The following is a 12499-nucleotide window of genomic DNA, read 5'->3' on the forward strand; positions in this document are numbered from 1 at the left end:
TTCTTTCCCTTACTTCAGTTCTTTAACCCTACTCACAGAGACCTCAAAGTCATTTTATTTCTAGTCCTTTAACCCTGCTAGGCTTCACTTTCTTACGCATCCAGTCTTGACTCCACTGCACTCAAGCACTGTACTCTTGCACTCAAAACCAAGCCCATTGTCTTTCTACCACATTCGTCTTATAGTCTTCAACTTTAGATCAATCTTGCGATCTTTCTTTGCTGCTCCCACATCTAGGCTGCTGAATGTTGGTGCTAAATATCACAGCCTTGAATGAATTAAGACCACCACATATTTAGGGTATCCAACATCTCCTAGACCCTCAGCACCCCTTATTGTTACTTTGTCTCTTACTAGCTTCTGTTCCAATTTCTCTGAATGGATGCCCCACTAACCTCGAGTACCTCATCTCTTTAGCACAGATGAACTTACCTCCTATTTCACCTATAATATCAAGGCTATCAGATATTGAATTTTCATAATCCCCCCCATACCTATGAGTCATTTTTATTTGCACTTATCTTCTGGTTTGATCATTCCTTTTAAAGAAGAGTAGGCTGTGGAAGCTGTTCTTCCTCCTGTTCAAGGCAACTTCTTCCATATCCCCCTCATCTCCTACAGATGCAAGATCTCATCCCAATCACTACTTCCTTTTTTTCTCTATTTTCAACATCTCCCTCTTCAAGGTACTTTACTGTGGCCTCAAAATCTTCCATTAATATTATATCATCCTCTTATCATCACTAGCCCTATCTTTCTCCTTCTTTTCACAGTAAAAATACTAAAAAAACAATATTCCAAACTAACACAGCCCCCTCTTTCTCTCTTCCTGTATATGCATTAACCCACACTAGCCAGATTTCAGCCTCCACGGTCCACACAGACTGACCTGGCTGAGGTCACCTGGCCTCATGACTGTCAAGTCAATTTACCGCTTTTCAGACTTATGTCATAAGTTCTCTGCAACTTGAGACACTGCTTGTATTAAATCTGTCTCCTCCCTTGGTTTCTATGATAACACTTTTTTCTTGTTCACTTACTTTCTCTACTATCCTCTTCAATAAAATTATTTTCACAGACTCTTCTTCCTTTACACTTTCTTAATATTAGTGAATCCAAAGATTTTCCTCTCTTCTCCTACTATATATTCTTTCCAAAAGATCTCATCAATAGCCATGGCTTCAGCTATCATCTTCATACATACTCATATCGCAAATATACATCTCTATTCATGCCTCTCTCTGAAGCTCTAAAACATATATCTGATTCCTTATAGATAAGTATCTTGAATTTCCCACAAGTACCCCAAACTCACTGTGCTCAAAATCAAACTCATGCTTTATCTTATTTTTTTTTATGCTTTATCTTAAAATCTGTTTTTTTTATACAATCTCTACCAAAATTCTAATGATTTATTTTTTTATAAATCAAAAGGCCAGTTTCCAAGTTCACATGACATTGTAAGGAGCCCCAAAGAGCCAAAATAATCTAAAAAAAGAAAAACTGGGAAGACTCACAATTCCCAATTTCAAACCTTAACACAAAGCTATAGTAATCAAAACAGAGTGATATGTATAGACTAATGGAGTAGAATTGAGAGTTCAGGAAAAAAGCCATACATTTATGGCCAATTGATTTTCAGCAAGGGTTTCAAGATCATTCAAAGGAAACATAATTATCTCTTTAACAGATGATACTGGGATAACTGGATATCCACATGAAGAAGAATTAAGCTGGACCCTTGGTCTTACACACCATACAAAAGTTAGCTGGAAATGAATGAAAGACCTCAATATGAGAGTTAAAACCATAAAAATCTTGGAAGAAAATATAAGAATTACTATTTATGACTATGGATTTGCACAGTGGATTCTTAGATACAATAGCAAAAGCATAAGTGATAAAATTAAAAATGGATAATTATGTATTTATTTGGCTGCTTTAGGACTGTTAATTCTAACATGTATAGAAGGTCCCTCTTCCCTAGAAGAAAAATCTCTAGTGGGATGCCAAACAATTAATTGTTTTTGGAGAAGAATGATTCTTTTCCTTGAGTAAAGGAGATTCAGCTTTTTAAAATTAATGAAAATTTGGGCTTCATATTTGCTGAGAAATCAAAGTTCCTCTCAATAGCCATCAAGGGCAATCACACTGAAAAGAAAAGAGTAGGGAATATGGGAAGGAATAAAGGAGGTGTGGATGAGATGTAAAGAAGTCTGAGAGGAGAGTGGAAGGGAGATTCTGAGAAAGGAGAAAGGTTAGAGAGTAGGCCCACTGCCTGGGAGATGCAGAGAGAGCTGGCTGAAAGTATGACATCCCAGCATCCATTTTGGATGTGAGACTTTGCCACCTAACTGCATAGGTTTTGAGAAAGAAAAATATTATACAGAAAGCTCCTGGGCTTTCCAGATTAGTAGCTGAAACAATGGTACCATCTAAATACTATGCCTGGCACAGATCAGATGCTGCTGCTGCTGTTGCTAAGTCGCTTCAGTCGTGTCCGACTCTGTGTGACCCCGGAGATGACAGCCCACCAGGCTCCCCCATCGCTGGGATTCTCAAAGCAAGAACACTGGATTGGGTTTCCATTTCCTTCTCCAACAGATCAGATGAAGAAATCCCAAATTCATATTCATCTACTAGTTTGTAAATATCCACCCAGAATCTAGATCAATTACCTCAATCTGGCTAATAATATCTGGATTCAGTTTCTGCTGTATACGTCCAGCAGCAGAGCCCTTTCTGTAGAAATCATGCATGGAGATTTTGTTGTCTGCTTCTCAAAGCTCTAAGATGAAAAAAATCACTTCTTTTGCATAACTACATTGGGCCATTATTTCCTCATTTGCAAAATGAATGGATCAGTAAGGGTGTGTGCTGAGGGTTGTATTGTTCATACTTTGAGTGGGCTGGACAGAATGGCCATCAAACCCAATGCCCTATATTCTAACAGGGTCACTCCAAATTGGATGGAAGCAAAATATGTAGCTGAGTTGTGTAATTTCTGTTTCTATCAGGGATAATTTCCTTCCCTTTAAGCACAAGGTTATCATTTTTAAACCCAAGTCAATGGTGAAGTGTCCCCTGTTCTTTTCCCATCTATATCCAGCTCCACTGGTCCAGGCTGCCCCAGTTTCTCAGCTCAGCTGAATGGTTCCCTCTTATTTTCTATTCTCCATCCCCTTTGTCTGTAATCAAAGCAGGCATCCTTCCCTCCTCCAACCTGATCCTTGCTGCTGTTCTTCATATGACATGCTCATTATTTCAGCTGTATTTTCAATGCTCCCTCATTACCCCTCTTATGTGTCCACCCACATCTCCACCTACAGTGTCTATAATGTGCTTTCTATCTACTGTAGCTTAATAAAAGGGAAATTATGCTAATTTTATTCAAAATTTTTAAAGGTAAAACCTGTACCATTATTATTCTGCCCCTCTTTCCCTTTTATTTATTCATTTCAAAATAAAAAGTATCTAATCATCTGAGAAAATTATACTTGCACAGTGTTAACCACTTAATATATTTTTCCTTCTGATTAAGCAGATTTTTTCCCAGTCCAGTTTGGATGGAGTAGATAAGCTGGCCTTCTGAATAGATCAGGTTCTGATGGAATTAGAGGCTGGATCCAAGGAAACTTTGGTGTCAGCTAACAACTTTTGTGCCTGGGAAATAAACTGGAAGGTCTGCTGAATGTGCTGTATTGGGGCATAATTCCTGCAGACATGAGTCAAAGGTTTTGTACATAATTAGAATCATAGAGTCAAAAAGTCTGCTTCTACATTAAATACAGTCTTCAACAGGCAAGGAAACTTTGCTTGCAAATGCCTAGAGGTAGAAAAGTTGATGTTAATGTCTAGAAGAATTTCTTTGAAGGTACAGACCAGCTTTGTTGAGAAGATAGTTGGATGAGAATATGGAGAAGGAGGAGAGAGTCTCCAAGGACCAGAGTCCTCCAAGGAAAAGGAGTTAACCAAGCACTGCTTAGAGCAAAGTTTGGGAAAGGAGAAAGAGCCAATGGCTGGAACCTCAAAGAGACTTAGAGGGGGGGTGGTTCAGTTTGAAAGTATTCACATGAGATATTGTATATTGTCCAAACTGATTTCTCCCTGAGGCCCCACAAAATCTTTCATGAAAGTGAAAGAGAAAGTGAAAGTTGCTCAGTGTCTGACTCTTTGCCACCCCATGGATTATACAGTCCATGGAATTCTCCAGGCCAGAATACTGGAGTGGGTACCTGTTCCTTTCTCCAGGGGATCTTCCCAAGCCAGGGATTGAACCCAGGTCTCCTGCATTGCAGGCGGATTCTTTACCAGCATAAAACCTAGGAAATATTTAGTATGATTGGCTTTCTTGTAGAGTTTGGTTAAGAGGCCAACATTGCATCAAGTTCAACTCAGAGAAAAAACACAGTCAAGGCTTGTGGATGAGAGGTACAGGATTATAAAAAAAATTATTTTTCCTTCCTAGGAGGTGAGTTTTATCACTGTCAAGAGTGACTTTTAAGAGTCTCAATATGTGGATCATGTCATGTTGGGAGCTACATAATTGAATCAGATTACCATAGATTGTGTGGACACATTGCCAGAACAGACAGGTGATTGTATTCCTCTGAGAAAAAGTTAACCACATCAACTACCTAATTGATTACATAATTGAAAACACACCCATATTTTGAAATTTTTACATTTTCACAAGTTACATGAAATGTGTGTGTCCTGCTCCATCAATCACCTTTGTTCTCCTAAATGCATTTAGATCTGAGACTGTCTAATCCAAATCTTTGATTTTCTGAATGAAAAAAATAAACATTGAGATATTTACCTAGAAACAAGCAGTTTGCTTTTGGTGAAGCAGGGTTAGACTTTGAGGTCCTTTGATTCACATCTCTTCTTAATTTCTGCAAATATATGCAGTTAGTATTGGGTAGAAAACAAATTCACAAATGGGATTTAAATGAACTGAAACCCACAAGCCAGGAGTAAAACAGAGAGGGACAGATAAAGGACAGGAGGGAGGAAGAAATATTTGGAAAATTTTGCAATTTTTTACCCCCATTCCAGTCAAAAAGAATAAGCCATGAAGTAGGCATGGTAGGCAAGGTTAGAAATTTTCTTCTCTCTGCCTGTCTCAGATACTGCTTACCTTTCATGATGGAAGCATTAGCCCACTGAATATGATCATACCTTTAAAGATATATATAACAGGTAGTATATATAACTACCTCTTTTGATCATAAAAAAAAAAGAACAGTGACATACTCTAATTGTTGGAGGAAAGGCTGTCTGTGTTGTTAGACTTAATGAGTCAGTTCCATTGTAGCATCTTTGTAGGGAATGAATAAAGGAATAATAACTTACATAGACACAAGCTATCAAATACTCAGAAGAGTTCAGAAAACCATACAACATACATCTATATACCCAACACTCAGAACTTAGATTTAAAAGTTATTTTGCCATACTGACTATAGAATTTTTTTAATTTTTATTATTTTTTATGGAACTTTTTGTTAAGATGAAGTTAAGGATACTGTTCAAGTTTCATCACTAAACCTTTCCTCCTATCTCCCTTACTCTCTAGAGATAGTTACTATCCTAGAATTGGCATATAACATTTTTGTGATGTTCCAGACATTCACTACCTACCTACATATCCATAAACAATGCTTATATGTACATTTGATACATATGATTAAGAATTGGATTGTGTTCCCCAAAACCCATGTGTTGAAATCCTAACCCCTAATACCTCAGAGTATGATCTTTTTTGGAAATAGTGTTGCTGAAGATATAATTAGGTAAAATGAGGTCACATTAAACTAGGATGAGTCCCTAACCCAACATGATTGGTATCCTTATAAAAAGTGAAAATTTGAACACAGATATACATTTTCCAGCTTTATGGAGATACAATTGACATATAACACTGTGCAAGTTTCAGGTGCACCATATGAAGATTTCATACACTTATATATTGCAAAATGTTTACCACAATAAGGATAGTTAACACATTCTTCACCTCACATGATTACTATTCTGTTGCTGCTGTTGTTACAGAAAGAATGTTTAAGATTTATTCTCCACAGATTTTAAGTATACGATACAGTATTGTTAACTATAGTTACCATAATATACATTAGATCCCCAGAATTTATGACTTTTATAACTTGGAGTTTTTACCCTTTGACCAATATCTCCATTTCCCCACCCCACCTCCCCTCAGTTGTTGGCAAACACCATTCTATACTCTGGTTCTATGAGTTAGGTTTTTTTAGATTTCACATGTGAGATCTTACAGTACTTGTCTGTCTCTGACATTTCATGTAACATAATGCCCACAAAGTTCATTTACGCTGTCACAAAAGTTTTGAGGTCTCTTTCTTTTTTATAGTTAGATAATATGCAGGTCAGGAAGCAACAGTTAGAACTGGACATGGAACAACAGACTGGTTCCAAATAGGAAAAGGAGTACGTCAAGGCTGTATATTGTCACCCTGCTTATTTAACTTATATGCAGAGTACATCATGAGAAAAGCTGGGCTGGAAGAAGCACAAGCTGCAATCAAGATTGCTGGGAGAAATATCAATAACCTCAGATATGCAGATGATACCACCCTTATGGCAGAAAGTGAAGAGGAACTAAAAAGCCTCTTGATGAAAGTGAAAGAGGAGAGTGAAAAAGTTGGCTTAAAGCTCAACATTCAGAAAACAAAGATCATGGCATCTGGTCCCATCACTTCATGGGAAATAGATGGGGAAACAGTGGAAAGTGTCAGACTTTATTTATTTATTTATTTATTTATTTATTGGCTCCAAAATCACTGCAGATGGTGACTGCAGCCACGAAATTAAAAGACGCTTACTCCTTGGAAGCAAAGTTATGACCAACCTAGATAGCATATTGAAGAGCAGAGACATTACTCTGCCAACAAAGGTCTGTCTAGTCAAAGGTATGGTTTTTCCAGTGGTCATGTATGGATGTGAGAGTTGGACTGTGAAGAAGGCTGAGTGTTGAAGAATTGATGCTTTTGAACTGTGGTGTTGGAGAAGACTCTTGAGAGTCCCTTGGACTGCAAGGAGATCCAACCAGTCCATTGTGAAGGAGATCAGCCCTGGGATTTCTTTGGAAGGAATGATGCTGAAACTGAAACTCCAGTACTTTGGCTACCTCATGCAAAGGGTTGACTCATTGGAAAAGACTCTGATGCTGGGAGGGATTGGGGGCAGGAGGAGAAGGGGACGACAGAGGATGAGATGGCTGGATGGCATCACTGACTCGATGGACGTGAGTCTGAGTAAACTCCGGGAGTTGGTGATGGACAGGGAGGCCTGGCATGCTGCGATTCATGGGTCGCAAAGAGTTGGACACGAGCGAGTGACTGAACTGAACTGAATATTTCATTTTGGGTGTGTTTGTGTGTATGTATATACATGCCATATAGTTTTCATCCATTCATCCATTGATGGATACAGGTTGTTTCATATCTTGGCTATTGTGAATTATGTTACAGTGAACACAGGAGTGCAGATGTCTCGTGAGATCCTAATTTCCATTCTTTTGGATATACACCAAGAAGTGGAACTGCTGGATGATACGATAGTTCTATTATTGATTTTTTGAGAAACTTCTGTACTGTTTCATGCAATGGCTGTGCCAGTTTACATTCTTACAGTATATAAATGTTCCCTTTTCTCCACATCCATGTCAACACTTATCTCTTGCCTGTTTGATAATGGTCATTGTGATAGGTGTAAGGTAATATTTCATTGTGATTTTGATTTGTACTTCCCTGATGATTGGTGATGCTGAGCACCCTTTCGTATATTCGTTGGTCATTTGTGTATCTACTTTGGAAAAATGTCTTCTGGTTCCTTTGCCTATTTTAAAATCAGTTTGTTTTTTTCATTTTTTGTTCTTGAGTTGTATGAGTTCCTCATATATTTTGGATGCTAATCCCTTAGTAGATATATGGTTTGCAAATATTTTCTCCCTTTTACATAAGTTGCCTTTTCACTCTGTTGATTGTCTATTTTGCTGTGCAAAAGCTTTTTAGTTTGATATAGTCTTACTTGTTTATTTTTGCTTTTGTTGCTTGTGCTTTTGGTGTTATGTCCCAAAAATAATTGCCAAGACCAGTGTCAAAAGGCTCTTTGTCTATGTTTTCTGTAGGAGTCTTATAGTTTCAAGTCTTATGTTTAAGTCTTCAATACATTTCAAATAGATTTTGCATATAGTATAATATAAGGATTCAATTTCATTCTTTCATAGTGAATATCCAGTTTTTCCAGTGAGGCCTGGCGTGCTGTGATTTATGGGGTCACAAAGAGTCGGACACGACTGAGCAACTGAACCGAACTGAATATTCCGTTTTGGGTGTGTTTCAATACCATTTATTGAAGAGGCTGTCTTTTCCACATTGTATGTTTTGGCACCTTTGTCAAAGATTAGTTGACCATATATGTGTTGGTTTATTTCTGGGTTTGCTAGTCTATGCCATTGGTCTCTGTGTCTATTTTTGTACAAGTACCACACATACTGTTTTGGCTACTATTGCTTTGTAATATAATCCAAAATCAAAAGTGTGATGCCTCCAATTTTGTTCTTTCTCATGATTGCTTTGGCTATTGAAGGTCTTTTGTGGTTCCATATGAATTTTAGGACTTTTATTTTTTTTCTATTTCTGTGGAAAATAGCATTGGAACTTTCACAGAGATTGCATTGAATCTGTAGATTACTTTGGGTAGTGTAGCTATTTTAACAATATCAACTTTCTAATTCATAAACATGGGATATATTTCCATTTCTTTGTGCCTTCCTCAATTTCTTTCATCAAAGTTTTAGTTTTCAGTATAGAGATCTTTCACCTCATTCAATTTATTCCCAAGTATTTTACTATTTTCAGTGAAATTGTAAATGAAGTTGTTTTCTTAATTTCTTTTTCAAATAGATCATTGTTAGTGTATAGAACGGAGAAGGCAATGGCACCCCACTCCAGTACTCTGCTTGGAAAATCCCATGGATGGAGGAGCCTGGTGGGCTGCAGTCCATGGGATCACGAAGAGTCGGACACAACTGATCGACTTCACTTTCACTTTTCATTCTCATGCATTGAAGAAGGAAATGGCAACCCACTCCAGTGTTCTTGCCTGGAGAATCCCAGGGACAGAAGAGCCTAGTAGGCTGCCATCTCTGGGGTCGCACAGAGTTGGACATGACTGAAGTGACTTAGCAGCAGCAGCAGCAGTGTATAGAAACATGAATGATCTTTATATGTTGACTTTGTATCCAGAAACTGAATTACTGAATTCATTTATTAGTTCTAATGGGTTTTTAGTGTTTTCTCTCTATAAGATTATGTCATCTACAAATTTAACTTCTTTCTTTCTGATTTGGAAGCCTTTTTTTCTTGTGTAATTGCTCTGGCCAAGGCTTTCAGTACTATGTTGACTATAAGTGGTAAGAGTGGGCATTCTTGTTTCCGACCATAGAAGAAAAGCTTTCAAGTTTTCACCGTTTAGTATGATGCTAGTTGTGGGTTTGTCATATACACCCTTTATTTTTTTGAAGACCTTATCGTTAGGAGCTGCCTGTAACTTGAGTCTAATTATAGGTCAAGAAATAAAGAAGGGTTTGGGAAGAGACTACTGAAAAGACTCAGCAGTGTCTTGTGAGGCAAGTACTTCAGTAAAGGCCATTACAGTTCCTTAGACAATGCAAAGTTAATCTCCTTAGCTGGAGATGGAAAGGCTACTTCCTTTGGTAAAGAAAGCTCATTTAAATTTAGGGGTCCAGTGTCTCCAGCCTTGTCAAGACATCCTATATACCCTCATTCCAATTTTCAGGAATTCTTTCCCAATCAATGTCCTCACTTTAACAGTAGACACCCTGGGAGGCTGTGAATTCAATACACTCTAAAGATGCTCAGAGAGCTATGAGAGAACACAGATAAACCCAAACTAACTCAAGTCTGTTGGAAACTAATAATTCAGCAACTAACAAGGTAGGCTGGCAGGCTGGAGGCTCAGGGAAGAGTCATAGTTGGAGGCCAAATGCAGTCTGCTTGCAGAATTCCTCCTTGCTAGGGAGAAGTCAGTCTTTGTTCTATTAAGGTCTCAACTGACTGGATGATGCCCAATTATGGAGAGTAATCTGCTTTACTCAAAGTCCACTGGTTTAAACATTAAGTTCATCCAAAAAATACTTTCACAGGAACATCGAGAATAATGTTTGACCAAATATCTGAGCACCATAGTCCAGCCAAGCTGACACATATAATTAACTATCACATTTGGTCTCTTTAGTTTCCAACAGATTGAGGTAATTTGGGTTTATCTGTGTTCTCTTGCAGGTCTCTGAGCATCTTTAGCAAAGTTATTTTGAATATTTTGTCAGGAAATTCCTGGATCTCCATTGTTTGAGATCAGTTACTGGAAGTTTACTATGTTCCCTTGGTAGTCATGTTTCCCTGATTCTCTGTGATCCCCATAGCTTGGTGGAGGTGTCTGAACATTTAAAGAAGCAGTCATTTTCTCCAGACTTTCTAGACTGATTTCACAGCAGGAAGACTGTCACCTGAAGGTAGGGCATGCTGGAGCATGCTGTGATCCCAGGTCTAGCGATACTGGGCCCAAGTACAGGGGCATGAGGTAGCATTGGGTCTGGGGGAATGTGAGGGCTCATCAGCTCAGACTTTTAGAGTCCACTGCATCAACAACTTCCCTGATAGCTCAGCTGGTAAAGAATCTGCCTGCAATGCAGGAGACCCTGGTTTGATTCCTGGGTCAGGAAGATCCCCTGGAGAAGGGATAGGCTACCCACTTCCAGTATTCTTGGGCTTCCCTAGTGGCTCAGATGGTAAAGAATCTGCCAGCAATGCGGGAGACCGGGGTTCAATCCCTGGGTTAGGAAGATTCCATGAAGAAGGTAATGGCAACCCACTCCAGTATTCTTGCCTGTAGATTTCCATGGACAGAGGAGCCTGGCAGGCTACAGTCCATGAGCTCACAGAGTTGGACACAACTGAGTGACTTTCACTTTCACTTGGAAAGCCCTTCAAGGGATCCATAGAGCCTTTAAGGGCTGCTGGAGTCCTTATCAGTGCCTCCAGGTTCAGCAACTAGGGACCAGGACAGGCAGTGGAAATAGCTAGAGCTGGTGGTATGCACATGCTTGGCTGAAGGTGCCAGCTGTAGGTGCCTGTGAGTGCGAAGGGTCAGTTTCAAACACAAAGGTAATAATGAGTACCAGGGCAGGCAGCACTGGAAGCTGCAGGGGTCCTGGTTGTTGGTGTGCACTACTATGGCTTCTGGGTCTTGCTAAAGGTGTACAGCAGTGGAGGCTGCTGATGGGGTTTGTGCCAAAGGCATGCAGGTGCACGGGTGGAGGGACTAGCTACAGGTAACACAGTGTTGCACGTCCGTGGTAAAAGATAGGGCCTGATCCCAGTCCTCAAGCTGCAGCAGGGACCCTGGCTGTTGGCATGCTCTCCCATGGCTGTGAGTCTCCCTCTAGGTGTGTAGCACAGAAATGGAGGCCAGGGAAGGGTATCAGACGTGGAGGCAGGTGGTGTACAGCGGAGGGTCTAGCCTCGAGTAAGTGCATAGTAGTGTGGGTCAGCCCCAAGGGTCAAGACTGGTGTCTTTCTCTAGTACAGTTGCAGAGTTCCTGGACTCTGGAAGATGCAGGGAGCAGGAGGAAGGAGGAGGGAGGGGCGGGACTCAGGCAGGGGGCATCAGGGAATGCAAAAAGCCATGGGGCAAAGTGAGTGTAATCAGCAGGGGATCTGTTGCAGCTGTGCTGACCCTTAGTTTTTTTTCGGTGGCAAAAGCTCCTGGGTTTGTCTACAGAGCAGGTCACTGGGAGCCACAATTGCTCCCACTGTGACTACGACCGGTAGTCCTTGCTTTTAGTTCTTGTTCCTTGCCGTCTTTGTGCATCTCTGCTTTGTCAGTCTCTGGGATGGTTGAAACTGAAGTGGAAACTTTGTGCAGTGCACTGAAGGGCTCGGAAAGCTGCTCGTTCACGCCACTCTTCTTTCCCTGGGAGAACTCTTTTTAGCTGGGAATTTCCTCTGGGTGCTGAACAGTGCCAGTGGGCTGTGAGATGGGATGATGCAGGCAAAATGCAGCTGTCTTCCTTCCCTTTTTGTGTGGTTATTTTCACATTTTTTGGTTCCACTCCATTGCTGAAGTAGATTTTAGTAGACTTCAGAGCACTCGCAGAGCTGCTTTTTGTTGTTTGGTTTTTGTTCATGGATAGCTAATTACTGATCTTGATGGGCGGATGAAGTTTGGGGTCTCCTACGCTACCATCTTGAAGATGTCACCTGATTTTTGCTTTTATCTTTACTAGTTTTTGTTCTGCTTTGGGTTACTCCAATATTTTTAAACGCTTTTGACTTGGATGTATATAGGTATTCTTTGAATATATTTTATTATTGTGAAATTGTAAATTTTAATTTATTGTATTATTTTTAAGTACTGTGAAATAAAACATACA

At 39.7% G+C, this 12499-nt stretch overlaps 1 long non-coding RNA gene across 2 annotated transcripts in view; it reads left to right on the plus strand.

Moving 5' to 3' along the window:
• The window catches only part of LOC133243444 (uncharacterized), a 111967-nt gene that overhangs the window by 42692 nt on the left and 56776 nt on the right, over nt 1-12499 (plus strand). The window lies entirely within an intron of this gene.

The sequence above is a fragment of the Bos javanicus genome, chromosome X, assembly GCF_032452875.1.
Source record: "Bos javanicus breed banteng chromosome X, ARS-OSU_banteng_1.0, whole genome shotgun sequence".
Classification (NCBI taxonomy): domain Eukaryota; kingdom Metazoa; phylum Chordata; class Mammalia; order Artiodactyla; family Bovidae; genus Bos; species Bos javanicus.